General features: G+C 47.2%; 1 protein-coding gene across 1 annotated transcript in view; it reads right to left on the bottom strand.

The window, feature by feature from the left end:
• Nucleotides 1-872: 872 nt before the first annotated feature.
• Nucleotides 873-13,578, bottom strand: part of CETN3 (centrin 3) — a 30,188-nt gene continuing 17,482 nt past the window's right edge. Inside the window, exons 5-6 of the transcript XR_014617976.1 lie at nucleotides 3,955-4,356; nucleotides 873-1,432 (exon numbers count right to left, since the gene is read on the bottom strand). The gene's annotated coding sequence lies outside the window, so the exon portion shown is untranslated. The remainder of the gene's footprint in view (nucleotides 1,433-3,954; nucleotides 4,357-13,578) is intronic.

Below are 13,578 nucleotides of genomic sequence, written 5' to 3'. Positions count from 1 at the left end.
AACTGATTTAGCCCAGCAATTTCCATCAAAGGCATTTCTTAATCAAAATGTAACCAAAAGAGACCGTTTTCAGAAAATGGTTTTCTTCTAAAAGCACCATTTTTTGCTTTTAAACTGGCCTTAAGGAAAGAAAAAGAAAAAAAAAAACCAAAAATCAGAAATTCCCAGAGCACTCTATACTGGTCTCTGTCTGCTGTGTTGGGTGTGTCATATGTTATGTGTGTGATGCTTCCACCTATCCGCATGGAGCTCCTTCCCACCTTGCATGCTAGATGCCAAGTAGGTGCAGGGTGACAGTTACATCTGTGCTATTGCTCTGGATTGCCCAGAACGTCACAAGTGAGACAAAGGCTCCCAGGGATGTTTTATTCAGGTTTGCACCATCATCCACAACTCAGTAGCGAGGAAATCAAATCGAGTGACGTGTGTTTCAGAGAGAACACAGCAAGTCCACCATTTAGGAGGCTGTAACTGCTGTGCTTAGAGACCTCCAGGTGATGCCACATCAAAACGTTAGACACTTTTAGATGAAAAAATAATCCCTCCACCCAGAGTTCCAGCAGTAAATCAAAAAGCTTTAGCTGTAAAATAAAATATTTAGAAGATAATTCACAGGTACTTGGGCCAAACTGGAACAACAACCAACAACCTTTGCCATTTATTATAGGTTAGACCACTAGGTTTTGCTGCTTTTTCTCATGCGATGCTGTTTTTCCCTTGTTCTTCCATTATTTAACTTTTTATCCTTCTCTGTAACACTGCACATCGGTGTTTGGCTCTGGCTACAGCATCTCTTTGCTAGTAGCCTCCTCTCTCCCTTCCTGGCTTGTCCCAGGTCACCAGATCCAGACACAGGTTTGTATGATCTTAGCGGGTTGTTTTATTTATACGTGAACACACACACACCAACTCAGGTATTCACTCAACCAATAACAACAAAACCAATATGAATAGAGAAATGTGTATATTAATGTGTAACTTTTGGGTCTGCACAGCAAGGTTTTGGTAGCAGGGTGGCTGCAGGGGCAGCTTCTGCAAGCAGCAGCTGGAGCTTCCCCCAGCCCCCACAGAGCCAACACCAGCCAACTCAAGGCCGAGCCCATCAGCACCAGTCACAGGCCTCTGGGAATCACAGTGAGGAGGGAAAACACCAGCAGCCACTTTTTGTCCCAGAGAAGGGAGTGAGAAGGTGGGAGAGACTGTGCAGGCACCAAGGGCAGGGAAGGAGGGAGGAGGTGCCTCAGGTGCTGGAGAGAGAGATGTCCCTGAGCCCCTGGAGAAACCCATGGTGGAGCGGGTGTCCCCCCACAGCCCATGGAAAAGGCCCAGACCTCACCTGCAGCCCATGGAGAGGCCCCACGCTGGAGCAGGGGGAGACATACAGGAGAAGCTGTGACCCACACTGGAGCAAGCCCCTGACAGCACTTGAAGCCTGTGGAGAGAGACAGAGACACAGAGCTGAGTGAGAGAGAGACCCACTCAGGAGCAGGGTTGCTGGGGGACTTGTGACCCCATGGAGGACTAGGCTGGGGCAGTCTGGGCCTGAGAGACTGAGAGACATTCTGTGATTGATGACTGCACCCAGAGCAGTGACCCACGCTGGGGCAGCTGGGGAAGAGCTGAAGCCCCATGGGAAAGGACTCACGTTGGAGAAGTTCATGGAGGACCCTCTGCTGTGGGTGGGACCCCAGGGTGCAGCAGGGGTAGGGTGTGAGGGGTCCTTTCCTGAGGAGGAAGGAGAGGCAGAGACATGTGATGGACTGACCCCAGCCTCCACTCCTGATCCCCTGTGCTGCTGGGGGAGGTGGGTGGAGAGAAATTGGGGTGGAGTTGAGCATGGGAAGAAGGAAGAGGGGTGAGGAGGGGTTTAAATTTTGGTTTATTTCTCATTACTCGACTCTGATTTGATTAGTAATAAATTAATTAGTAAAAAGTAGTTAGTGAGTGATCTCTCCCCATCCTTATCTTGACCCTTATCTCTTCTCTCCCCTGTCTAGCTGAGGACGGCAGTGACAGAGCAGCTTTGGGGGGCACCTGGCCTCCATCCAGGGTCACCCCACCACAGTAACATAATATATGATATGTGTACATAACACATATATTATACATGACATCCAAAGGGAGCAATGAATGAATGATACACAGACAAGTGAAAGCTCCAAGACAATGGACATACCTCAACACATATCAGACAATATGGGTGGCCTCAGATTTCCTTGTACAGTGGAATTAAAAAAGAAAATGTGGCGCCAGCACCCAAAGACCAGAGCGAGACACAGATAAACTGTTTTCCACTGGTATGAGGTTCTTCCCCACGTTTCAGCAGATGTTAAAGCAAGGTGGTCTATCAGTAACATGAAAAGCTTTAAAGAGCTGTTAGTCTCACAGCGTGAGATGCTCTGTATGCAAAATTACAGAGTTTATAATACATTCCTAGTCTGCAAACCTGATTGGCTCGGCAGACCTAAGTGCTTTATAATAAGATTGCCTCTAAGTGCACATATAAATACATAGGCTAAAAATGCTCCAAGTAGACCATGACACAATAAACTTAACTGCTGTGTTATGGGATAATGTGTCAAGAATTCCTGTTTTAATAACTACTTGATTACCTACTTACTCAATCTGGTGAATATTATGTGTTTTCTGGTAAGAACCATTGGGTAAATACATAATTAAATAATCCCTGAAATATTCATTCTGGGGTTTCTTTTTCCACAAAAAATAAAAAAGAGCATGAGAAGACTAACTTAAATGCAAGAGGTGACACAACTACAAAAGGCTACACCCCAACAGTGCTGAAGTATCTATGCTGACACAGAAGTTGCTTTCCTTAAAAAAGAAGAAAGCAAAATAAATGAGGGAAGCAAGAGAGAGAGAAAGGGAATAAGCTATTAATTAGTGTTAGAAATTCAACCTGGATATTTAAACTTAATTCTAAGTGTCCTGAATTATGTCAATTTAAACACTATACGCTCTGTATCTATAAAAATACTATTTTGTTCTTCCTGCAACAGTAGCCAGTATCTCTGTTGACCCACACAAGGTATTTCAGTGACATCACCCTGGCCACGTGCGTGGAACAGCGCACCGTGATCCTCTTCCCTACACCCTCTCCAGCAGCAACACCACAGTGGGACGGGTACAGTCACTTTCCTCCAGCTTCCCAGGCTGATTCAGTGATAGAATAAAGTACCTCGCAGATTAGCTTAGTCTGCAGCACTTAAAGGTCAGGATTTATTGTAATGTAAATCACAAAGCAATTTTATCTTGACAGAGATTACATACTGTTACAATATTTCTCACCGAATCTAGTGATGCGTTTGCTTTTTCTTTGCAACTGCTGTGCAAAATTGGACTTTAGCCCAGAAAAGAAAAAGGGGATGGCAGCCTGTTTGGTTTCTTTTTTTTTTTCAGCAACAACTTAATTTCTCTTCAGATATATTTTTTTTTCAGCACTCCGAAAGAATGGTATTAAAAAGAAACCAACCCCCCCAAAAAAAAAAACCCAGAACCAAAAGAAAAACCAACAAGCCACCACCAAAAACCTTCCATAAACACAAGGAAAGTTTGCAGAACTGAAAAGCTGTTTGTGTGGATGTTAGGCAGGACATCCATGGAGTTACCCTGTGGTATAATGGGTACTTAAATTCTGTTAGCTGGAACCAGATGATCTCATTACACGATGCTGAAGCAGCAGCCTGTCATGTCATTGAAAATGCACTTATTAAAAAAAAAACAAACCCGAAACATAAAAAAATTGATGTTTGTATTATAGCTAAGACTGCAGTAGTAGAGAGGTGGTTCTCAAGCATCTGTTCCACCTTGGGTTGCCTGGTGCCAGGACAACAGTGTGCCATCCCCTTCATGCGGGATAAATCAATTTGTAGTGACAGAATGAGGGGGACTGGTTTGAAATTGGAAGGGGGGAGATTTAAATTGGATGTTACGTACCTGGAGGTGTTCAAGGCCAGGTTGGATGGGGCACTGGGCAACCTTGTGTAGATCCAGGCCTGGAGGTTGGTGGCCCTGTCTGTGGCAGGGGGGTTGGAGCTCTGTGATCCTTGGGGTCCCTTCCGTAGAACCCATTCTATGATTATATGATTAGGAAGAAATTCTTCGCTACAAGGGTGGTGAGATACTGGAACAGGGTGCCCAGGGAAGTGGTGGATGTCTCCTCCTTGGAGGTGTTCAAAGCCGGGTTGGATGGGGCCTTGAGCAGCCTGGTCTAGTGAGAGGTGTCCCTGCTCATGGCAGGGGGTTGGCACTTGATGATCGTCAGGATCCTCATCAGAAGGATAGAGCCAGGCTCTTCTCAGTGATGGCAGCGATAGGACAAGGGGCAACGGACGCAATCTGGAGCAGAGGAAGTTCCATGTGAACATAAGTTGAAACTTTTTCTCTGTGAGTGTGACAGAGCACTGGGACAGGCTGCCCAGAGAGGCTGGGGAGTCTCCTTCTCTAGACACATTAGAAACCCTCCTGAATGCGTTCCTGTGCGATTCAGTCTGGGTGATCCTGCTCTGGCAGGGGGGGTGGACTAGATGATCTTTTGAGGTCCCTTCCAACTCCTAATGGTCTGTAATCTTTAAGGTTGTTTCCAACCCAGACCGTTCTATGATTCTAAATACATTTTACCATGTTTATGGACAGCAAACATTCATAATGTGCATCACACAGCCACAGCGTTCATAACCACACCAACTTGCACTTGTCTTCAGAGCAGCATCAGAAGCAACCACGGGTGGGTTCTCCATGCCTCGCCAAGGCACTTCTCAGCAAGGACTCCAGGGCTGCCCTGGGTACCAATCCCAGGCATCCCTCTGGTGAACCCAAGCCTGCACGTTCCCAGAGACAGGACTGTAATGGACCAAACCCACCTGGGAAGTGCAGGAGGCTGCGTGGGGAAGGATGCAGCACCCGTCGAATGACTCCTTCAACACAAGGTTAGAAACAAGGCCAGTACCTCCTTCGTTGGAAAGTCTCCCTGCTTCCCCAGCCCTTTGCTCAGAAGTTAGTAGTTTGGGGGCAAACCAGGCATTTCCGTGAACTCCCTTTTGTGTGGAGAGCAGAAGGGAGGAGGACAGCAAAACACAATGCAGGGTGGAGGCGCTCGGAGAAGGGCAGCAGCATTTTTATAGTCCTGCACACCACAGCCCTGGCTTGATGTGGTGACTTGATAAGATGTTGAGTTACGCAACCGTCCCCACAGATGTCCTATCACCCTGACTCCAGGCCCCTTCAACGTCGAGAGAGACGTGCTGACCTCAAACTGAGTCAGGACAAACAAGCTGCTGTGCCAGTGCACAAATCGAATCTGGAATTTGAGAAGCCATTAAGACAATAAACATGATGCTAAGTTTACAGATTCACTTTTCCAAGCAAAAATCACACTTTGGGCTATATTAGGAAAGCTCTCTTTTTCAGTCAAAAATGCAGAGCTGCGTATAAACATACAGTTGTACAACTGCTGTGTGTATTTTATATTTAGATGAAAAGGCAAGTTAGTAGATCCTGGTGGATTTTTCTGGATTCCTTTCACTGCATTCCCACCCTTTACCTTTGTCACTCTTTTGTGTGGTTAAGATTTCGAAATGCCAAACCAGCAAAGAAGTAAAATCCACCAGACACTCCTGAATCAAGCTGTGGGGCTCTGTCAGGATGCCAATTAGTATTCACAAAGCTTCCTTCTAATGAGCAGGAAAAGCAGGTGTTCATGGAAAACAGCAAATTTTAAGTAATTTTACAGTTTATGAAACTTTGTATTTATTTCAAATGCAGTTAACATTGAGGTAATTGAAAGGAGTGATTCTTGAGCCGTATTAATACGTGTCACAGAGTATCAACTAAGAGTAGGAAATTGTCAGACACCAGGAAAAGTTTGAAGAGAAACAGTAAGAACTTGGCAATAATTATGTTCTTGTTTGTATTAGTTTTTTAAATTGTACACGCTGGGCTGCGTAAACAGTGCTGTTGACCTGTCTAGTTTGGATTTAGGGTATATTGTTTATTTACACAGGGATTTTGCAAGCTATGAAAACAAGCAAGCAAATAAATAAATAGTGAAATAAATCTTCCACACGAGTTGGAGACCACTCTTTTGGCACCAGCTCAGTTCTAGCCAAAGAGAATGAATTTTAATCAATTTCAGAACACACAAGTTTCTTTTGGTCCCTCCAGAGCAGAGATTCCTTAGTTTATTAATTTTAGCATCATTACCCTTCCATGTAAATACTTCTTCCCAAAGCTGAAGAGAAAAACAGCCTCAGCAGCAGCCACTGGATTCCTGGGTTTTTTTAATTTTTAAATTATTTTTTAAAGCCCACACTTTGCAGGCTGTGATCAGAGCCAGTTAACTGCACATCAAGGCAATTCTGATTTTTAGATCTGCTAATGCAAATAAATAATAACCTTTCAATGATCACAAATGAAATCTGATAGAAATACCTACCCCCTGTGTGTTTTAGGGGGTCATTTAGCAATCTGAAGCAATAAGAAATGAAATGCTACTAGCTTCTGCTGAATGAAAACAAGGTCATTTTACTATTACTGGGGTATTATAGCTTGTTTACTCTTTTATATCTCATTTCTTATTGATCACAGATCTTCACAGTTAGTAATTTCCTACTGGATTCCATAGGTTGTCCTTTTTTTTTTTTTTTGCTAGAACAGAAGCTGAATTAAACACATTTTTTGGCATTTAAGTGTCTGTCCTACCACAAACTAGCCTGATGTGCTCTGTGCAAGGGCACAACCTCCATGGGACATTGTTCTGCAGAAGGATCCCATGGGGGGCCCCCTACAACTACCCCAACACAAAACTTGAGAGTGCACAGACACCCTCCACAACTCCCTGGGGCTGCAACAGGAGGTGCAACTGCTCCACCACCTCGTCTTTAAGAAGCTACAGGTATCAGCTCAGACTTTAATTAGCACTGCACAAGGTTTCAACACTTTTCAGGCTGGTGTGACATGATGCAATAATTCCTGAAGTCAAAATCCCTTCTGTCTCTGAATCCCAGTGCCAAAAAACTGAGTCCTTCCACGTCAAAAGATGCAGGAGGGTGAGTTTGAACCTTGTCTGGTTTAATCTACCAGGAAGGTTCTCCTGCCCCACTGCTCTGCTCTGGTGAGGCCTCATTGGGAATACTTTGGGCAGTGCTGGGCTCCCTGGGTCAGAAAGGACAGGGAGGTACTGGAGATGGGACAAAGAAGGGCTGTGGAGATGCTGAGGGGACCAGAACATTTCTGAACAAAGAGAGACTGAGGGACTTGGGACTTCTCAGCCCAGAGAAAGGAAGACTGAGTGGGGATCTTATCAATGCTGATAAATCCTTGAGGGGTGGGGTCGGGTGGGTGGGTCAGTCTTTTGTCAATGGTGCCCAGGGACAGGACAAGAGGTGATGGGCACAGACTGGAATAGAGGAAGTTCCACCTGGACATGAGGAGGAACTTCTTTCTGGGAGGGTGGTAGAGCTGTGGGCCAGGCTGCCCAGAGAGGTTGGGGGGTCCCCCTCCATCTCTGGAGACATTCAAACCGCATGATCCTGGGCACTGTCCTGTGCAGCCTGCTCGAGGGGATCCTGCTCTGGCAGGGGTGGGACTGGGTGATCTCCAGAGGTCCCTGCCAACCCTCATCATATGGCGATTCTGTGATTATGTGACAAGGTGGGAAAGAACTGAGGTAGGAGACTAGGGAACTTGCTTTGGCAGGGGGGTTGGACTCGGTGATCCCTGGAGGTCCCTTCCAATGCCTGCAGTTCTTTGATTCTGTGAACCTGTGACTGCACAGCTCCAGTAAGAAGATGATTTCCCAAGATGTCCCTTCTGGTGGTGTCTGCTGCAGAGCCAGCAGCACCCAGTGGCACAACACCCAGCGTGCTGCGCTCCACCCTCACACCGCCCCTCCAACTGCTCCACAGTGGCTCTGTGGGACAGGCCTCTGCAGAACTGCAGGAATTAGGTGCATTTGATTTCCTTTCCATTTGTAAAACATTCCCCGCGCTGAAAACACCTTTTTTCCATGTTTCTGCCACCGGTGATGCATTCCTCACTGAAGGACAGGGAGAATTCCCACCTTTCACACCTGCATTTGACCTCACTGTCTGTGCTGGATGCACCACGATCAGTGCAGAACACCCGACATCAGGTTCATCACCGCCTGGTACCTTGACATCACCAGCAGCAAAGTGGATGCGAATTCACCCTTCAACCTCCTCACAACCTCACTAAATTGTCTGCAGCTTAATTGGGCTTACCCCCTTGTTTTTAAACCCACCTGCACAATAAACACACAGCAAGACAAAGCCACATGGAGGTCTGCCGCACGTAGGATATCACGACTCCTGCACAGGATGAGGGTCAGCAGTTGCCAAAGCCCCTAAGAGATTTAGGAAGTTGAAGCCTCTCCTGAGGGTGTTTGTTTTCCAGTGGCAGCAGTGGGGTTTTTCAAGTCCATTACACTCAAGGGCCGAGACCCCAGTGACGGAGATGCCCACCTCCCGTGGTTCGCTGTGGAAATCAAGCTGCAGATCCATTAGTTATACACAGATGTGATCTGAATAGTTCATCCCGTGCTCAGAAAGGGGCTGCTGGAAGGGACCAAACAGGCACTTTGCTGAAACTCTCTTTTTTCTTTTTTTACTCAGTGGTTGTGCAGTGCAATCGCTCATCAGTCCCTTCTGCAGGGAGAGAAAATTTCACTTAAGTAAACACTAATCCAAGACAAATTTTCGCTCATTTTGGCATATTTAAGCTGAAATGCTCTTTGTTAAAAAAATGGGAAAATGTGCTGCAGTGTATCCCCATCACACCTGGGAGGGGAATTCGAATTATTAAATGTGTGAAATAACAAGAAAAAATGAAGCTTCACATTATTTCTGAGGGGGGGAAAAAAACACATGGTTACTAGTAGCATTAGAAACAATATTAAACCAACTTCACCCTAGGCAGTAAGCAACAATTTCCATAGATTTTTCTTTTGGCACACCCAAGAAACATGCTGTCCCCAACTTTTCAGAGCTTGGGTGCCAAATTCGTCTTGACAGAAGACAAGAGAACAATGAAAAGAGGACCCAGATGGGGGCAGAGGAGGAGGAGGAGAGGCATAACACCACCAGATGAAGCAAAAAAAAAAAAAAAAAAAGAAAAAAGGAAAAAGAAAAGAGTTGTGTGCTGAAATCTCCAGATTGTTTTGTTGCTGTTTTGTTGGGGGTTTTGGTGGTGGTCTTTTTTTTAGTTTGTTCTCTCCTCGTTAACCTGCATGAGGTGAGGGCTGTAACAGGGCTTAGAGAAACGAGGGGGGGAAGAGAATGTCCTTCACAGAGAAGCTGAGCCTGGAGATGGCATTGGGAGGTGAGAGGGATGCTGAGAGTCGCACTGGGCAGGGCCTGGTCATGAACGAAGTGACAGGGGTGGGGGCAACCACAGACAGACCCTGCCTGTGGCAGCAGGATGGAGACAGGATGAAGAAGAGTGAGTCCAGCACAGGGGACATGTGGGCATGAGGGGTGATCCTGTGAGCAGCTTTTAGAAGGGCAAGGCAATGCCCAGAGCAAAGGAGGGTACATGGTTGAGGTAAGAATCTCACATGGTTGCCAGGACTGAAAAGGAAGGATTGTATCCCCCTGCCCAGGAACAAAAGAAAACAAAATGATCATTCAAGGCCAGGTTGGATGGGGCCCTGGGCAACCTTGTGTAGCTCCAGGCCTGGAGGTTGGTGGCCCTGCCTGTGGCAGGGGGGTTAGAGCTCTATGATCCTTGGGGTCCTTTCCAACCCAGACTGGTCTGTGCTTCTATGAGCCCATCTCTGAACAGGTATATATTTTCTCAGTAAATTCTGCACATCACGAGCAATTAAACCCTTTTTCTGCTTACTTTTATTTCAGAACACAGCAGTAAGGTGGTCCAGCAGGGAAGCATGAGCTTCCCATAGATGGAAAACGCTCTGTCCTTATTTTGTCCTGCCCAGAAGTGGCACCTGAGTTGGAAGATGGTGATGAGACGGGTCGAGGAGGCCCACAGGCTCCCAAGGCGTGCGAGCGCGCCCAGAGAGACAAGGGTTCTGGCGTGAAGATTCCACCTGGCCGTTGGGTTGTGCTGGCTTTGTTTTTGCAAGTTGAGTTTTTAGTCATAACAACGGGTCCCTCTAGTGGGTAAAAGCGCGATCGACGCGTTTCGTCCTGGACATCTCAGATCTGGGGCCCTCAGTACAAGAAGGATGTGGAACTGTTGGAGAGGGTTCAGAGGAGGGCCACATGGATGATTAGAGGACTGGAGCACCTGCCCTACAAAGAGAGGCTGAGGGAGCTGGGCTTGTTCAGCCTGGAGAAGAGAAGGCTGCGGGGGGACATCATTGCAGCCTTCCAGTACCTGAAGGGAGCTTATAGGCAGGAGGGGATTCGACTTTTTAAAAGAGCAGATAATGGCAGGACAAGGGGGAATGGACTAAAGCTAAAGGAGGGAAGGTTTAGATTAGATATTAGGGGGAAGTTTTTTACAGAAAGAGTGGTGAGGTGCTGGAACAGGCTGCCCAGAGAGGTAGTGGATTCCCCTTCTCTGGAGGTGTTCATGGCCAGGTTGGATGGGGCCCTGGGCAGCCTTGTGTAGATCCAGACCTGAAGATTGGTGTTCCTGCCTGTGGCAGGGGGTTGGAGCTCTATGATCCTTGGGGTCCCTTCCAACCCAGACCATTCTATGATTCAATGATTCTATGATCTCCTCTTGCCACCGCGACGTGTGGCACACGTCTGGTCACGACCGTGGGAGCTGCCAGCTTGCAGAGACGTGAGCAGGGGGAAAGTAAAGCTAACTTGAGTGCAGCCTTGTTTGTAAAACATGGAGCACGGCTGACGTGGTAACACGGTGCTGTTGAGAGCTGCTTGGTTAGACGACCGAGCCACAAACCCTCCCGGCGCGTCGCGAACGGGGCACAGAAACTGCAGCTCATAAACACAGAATCACAGAGCTGTAGGGGTTGGAAGGGACCCCCAGAGATCATCGGGTCCAACCCCCCTGCCAAAGCAGGGTCCCTAGGACAGGGCACACAGGGCGGAGTCCAGATGGGGCTGGAGTATCTCCAGAGAAGGAGACTCCACACCCCCCAGGGCAGCCTGTCCCAGGGCTCCCTCACCGGGAAGCAGTTCTTCCCCACATTGGGGGAAACTCCTTGTGCTCCAACTTGAGCCCATCGTCCCTTGTCCTGTCCCCACAGACACTGAGAAGAGGCTGCCCATTTCCCCCTGTGTCCCACCCTTCAGATATTGATACCCATTGATCATACCCCCTCTCAGGCTTCTTTTCTCCAGGCTGAACATCCCCAGCTCACTCAGCCTTTCCTTGTAGGGGAGATGCTCCAGGCCCTTCATCATCTCTCTGGCCCTCCACTGGACTCTCTCCAGGAGATCCCTGGCTTTTTTATACACCTATGTTTGTTAAAAAAAAATAAATATAATGTTTCTGTTAACCAATTTTTTGGAAAGAACTGTGTGGGAAAAGGCAACAGATACTACTTTTTTTTTTTTTTTTTTTTTTTTTGCAAAAACTGAGTCACACTAACACTTTTCCAAGTCATGATATTCAGTGTTTCGTGACGTAATGAGTGAGATAATTAGATGCTGTTAGCACTGCAACTGTTTTTATAAACGTGGCAGCCATTATAAACAGCTATAATGAGCTCACTTGCACACCCCAGACATCAGTACCTATTTTGTTAGCTGAAGAAGTCTCAGGTAGGGTAGCAGGAGTCACATTTTGCTCTTTCAAAAGCACCAGGGAACTATGTGATGTTTTCAGTGAGGGCTGAAGAACTGACTCATTAAAAACATCCTTCAAACTGCAAAATTCTGAGTGGGATCATTCCTCAGCACCAAGGAACCCTGGAGATACAGGGAGAGCACAAACCATATGCTTACAGCTGGCACCTCAAAACAAAGAATTTCTTCCTAATGTCTCATCTAAAGCTGCCCTGCACTAGTTTAAAGTCACTGCCCCTCCTCCTATCACTCCATGCCCTTACAAACAGTCCTTCACAGATTTCCTGCAGGTCCCTTCAGGGACTGGAAGGGGCTCAGAGGTCTCCCTGGAGCCTTCTCTTCTCCAGGCTGAAAAAAGCCAACTCTCAGCCTGGCTTCATAGCAGAGGGGGTCCAGCCCTTGGATCATCCTCATGGCCTCCTCTGGACCTGCTCCGACAGGTCCATGTCCTTCTTGTGCTGAGGGCTCCAGAGCAGAACATGACACTGGAGAGGGTTGTCCCCAGAGCAGAGCAGAGGGACAGATTTCCCTCTCTCAATCTGCTGGCCTCACTTCTTGTGATGCAGCTCAGGATCACAGAATCATAGGGGTTGGAAGGGACTTTAAGTGATCACTGGGTCCAACCCCAATGCCATTGGCCTTCTGGGCTGCGAGTGCACATTGGTGGCTCATGTCCAGCTTTGCATCCTTTTCTTCAGGGCTGCTCTGCACCACGTCCCCCCCAGCCTGTGCTGGTAGTGAGGATTGCCCCCACCCAAGTGCAGGACCTCGCCCTTGGCCTTGTTGAACTCCATGAGGTGTGCACAGGCCCAACCTCTCCAGCCTGTCCGGGTCCCTCTGGATGACATCCCACCATTCAGCTTGGTGTCACCCATGAACTGCAGGTGTGCTCCATCCCACTGCCCATGCTGTTGATTAATTTATCAAACCACTGGCTTGGTCAGCATTTTATGTCTGAAGGATTATGCCTGTAGCCACGTACCAGCCTTGGTGTCTCCCTGTCAGAGCCCCTGAAGGACTGCCACCAAGACAGTTTTGTAAAGCTGAAACAGATAAAAACTTCTTTAAAGCAACAGATATAAAGAGTTTGGGCTTTGTGTATAAATGTACATCCTGCAGTAGCCCTAATAAACCATTATAATGCCAGCCAAGTGCTTTATCCCAGCTATTCTCACCAGAGGTGAAGGCCCAGTGCTTACCAAGAAGGTGTCCCTGTCTTGTGTGGAGCAGAAGCAGCACAGCCTTTTCTGGGTCTTCAATCTCTTCTCCCCCTCCAGGGCTGCTTCTTCAATCCCCTTTATGTATTGCTAACCTGTCCAGTTTGCTTCACAACACTTGCAGAGTAGATGAGCTACGTGTGCTGTCACAGAAGTAAGACACTTACAGATTGTCTAGATTTTTATGGTATTTTGACTGATCTTTGTCCAAGTGGATTTGTCCAGATTTTCCCTTCAGTGTACCTTAAGGAAAGCAGAAGCAATGCTGACCTCTTCTTCCCTCTCTGGTATCGTGTTTCTTTTGTTACTCAAGGTTGCAAACATCCTCAGCGTCCCTGCAGACTTATTTCAGTGGCAATTAACCCTCTGCAAGAGCACTGCAGAAAAACAGCATCTTTCACAGAAGCCATTTCCTACAGACTCTTGACCTAATGAAACAGTCAAAGGAAAACACAGCTCTTGCTTCAGATACAGTTGTGTACACAGCCAGGCAAGCTGCAGTCTTTATCTGCTTAAGAGCAGGACCCAGTTTGATGAAAACAAGGGGTTGCTTATGCAAGCAGCACATCCATCAGGTATGAGTCAAACCAATCCTCCAACCATGTGAG

This window comes from Gallinula chloropus (assembly GCF_964237585.1).
Source record: "Gallinula chloropus genome assembly, chromosome: Z".
NCBI lineage: Eukaryota > Metazoa > Chordata > Aves > Gruiformes > Rallidae > Gallinula > Gallinula chloropus.
The sequence above is the reverse complement of the archived record's forward strand: the minus strand, read 5'-3'. Positions and strand labels throughout refer to the sequence as shown.